Here is a 2595-nt window from a genome sequence, read left to right as displayed (position 1 = left end):
GAAGAAGTGCTTACCTTTGAGGAAGAAAATCTCCTCGATAATTGTTGAATTTCAAAGAGGACGAAGGCAAATGAAGAAAAGAAAACCAGAGGGATCTTCAATACTGGTGAGAATTCAACTTCAGTTGCTTGATAATATTCTTCTTCTCTCACTAACTTTTTAGCCTGTAGGATTTGTGACTATGTTGCTGCTTATGTTGTTGAGTGCGTGAGGAATTGAGAAGAGTGATTGGGAGGATTGAGAGTGATTCAATGGGGGAGGATTCAATAGGAATCAGAGGATGAGTGTGATGATCATGTTCTGAGAAGAGTGTGGACTATGTGAATGTGATTGAGGGAGGTTGATGAAGAGGTTGAGAGAAAGAAGTGATTATGATATTTAGATGAGATGAATATGAGGATTGAAAAGCACTTGATCAATGATTGGAAATGGAGATTTATAGAGGTTGGAATGTTAACTTTGTCAAGTTTTGTTAACTTCTCACAATGCAAGTTTGTTAGGGGTTGGTGATCTGTTAACTATTTATTTTAGATCAATTAGTTAGGTTAGTTTTCAGTTGTGAATTATGTTATGAAAGTTAGTTGCTTATAGTGACTTAGCTCAAAGTTAGGTGAAAGTTGTAACAATGTTAGTTTTTATGTTGAATTTAGTTTATGGTTATTATTTCTGTTAAGTTCTGTTAGGGGCTTGGAGTTAATAGAGTTGGTTGGAGTGAAAAAATAACGAGGATTAGTGAATTTTAGCTGATGGTTCTATTAGAGCTCTATGCAGAAATTATTTATATGATAGTTAATGTTAGTTTCCATGGAATTTAGCTCCTCACAGATAGAAAAAGAAAGTTAATTGCTGATAGTTTTAGGGTTAGTGGATTATATCCATTAGTTTTAGGGTCCTGGAGTTAATTGAAAAGAGATAATGTTGTTATTTTAAAATGTGGATGGAATGTGTGTGAAGGATTTTCAAGTTGTGTATGTATGTGTGATTTTGCTGATTTATTATGATGCTTTCTCTATTCGTGCAGGGATGAACTTTGTTCTTGGTATTGGCTTTGGCAAGACATGCTTAGGGTGGGTTTTGGAGAAGCATGATGTTAGTGATGAAAGGAATCTTTGAAGAACTTGAGGCCCTAAAAAGTGATGAATTGTGCAAGAAAAAGTAGGATCTAGGGTTAGGGATAGAAAGGTTAACTGGTTGACCAAAAAGTCAACAGTTTACCAAATTCAATTGTAGGTTAAATTTACATTTTTTTGTGTAATGAACCTTGATAACTTTGCAATGAAAAATGGATTTTTTGAATGAATGTATGTAACTTGAATCCCAAGAAACAAAACATTCTCTTCAAAACTAAGCAAATGATCACTTGAAACTGAATTATTTCTGGGAGAAACTTGTACTTATATGAGTTCCATAATACGAACTAAGAAATGACCAATAAATGCCACCTCATAGGAGCATGATCCCAAAAATCAAGTCCTAACAATGCCTTTCATAATCATATATTCCATGATGCCATCTACAAATTGCACCAAGAATTAGGGTTTCCTGGTCATTTATAACTTAGCCAAAACTTTGAATCCATGATGCTCAAAAATGAAATGTAATAATGAGCTATATGATTAAGAGGATGCATATGAATCACTATCAAAAGTCAGATGAAAAAGTGAAAAGGGGAGGGCAAATTTTGGGGTATGACACCGTTCAACAATCGAAGCTTCTATACGGTGATGATTCTTTGTATATCCTTTAAAGATCTTCATGTATCGCTCTACCGAATACATCCGCCGTAAATAAACTGGACCATAAATTCTAATCTCCCTTACTAGATGAACAATTAAGTGAACCATAATGTCAAAAAATGATTGAGGGAAAAACATCTCTAATTGATACGAAATAATGGCAACCTCATGATCCAACTCATCTAAATTTCTAGGTTCAACAATTTTACTACATGTAGCATTGAAGAATAAGCATAATGTAGTTATAGTTACCCATATATTTTTTGGTAGAATGCCATTGATAGTCACTCATAGAAGTCATTGCATTAAGACATGACAATCATGAGATTTTAAGCCAACTAATTTGGGATCATTCATTGACAAAAGTTTCTTAACATTTCATGAGTACCCTTGGGGAACTTTGATAGCCTGCAAATAATCACGAAAACTCTTTTTATTTATTTAAACAGAGTGTGACATGCTGGGCACAATTTTGTTCTTGTTTCTATATCTTTTGGGGCTAACTCTTTTTTATATACCCATCATCACCATATCTTCACAGGATTTCTTTGTATCTTTTGTCTTGCCTCTAATGTTTAAAAGTGTTCCAAGCAAACTATCACATGTGTTTTCTCCACATGCATCACATCAAGACAATATCTTATATCGAGGCTAGACCAATATGGAAGATCAAAGAACACCGACCTCTTTTTCCAAATATTTTTCTCCATAGGCCCTTTTTTCGTTTCTTTCCAAAGACAAAATTAATGTGTTGTTGTCTTTTATAAATTTCCTTCTCTGATGAAGGGCTTTGGAGGTACTAAACTCGTAATTTCCATTAAAAGCCTTCCACAATTTACGGTATGGATGATTAGGTCTT

Source organism: Lathyrus oleraceus, chromosome 1 (genome assembly GCF_024323335.1).
Source record: "Lathyrus oleraceus cultivar Zhongwan6 chromosome 1, CAAS_Psat_ZW6_1.0, whole genome shotgun sequence".
Classification (NCBI taxonomy): Eukaryota; Viridiplantae; Streptophyta; class Magnoliopsida; order Fabales; family Fabaceae; genus Lathyrus; species Lathyrus oleraceus.
Note: the sequence above shows the minus strand (reverse complement) of the source record.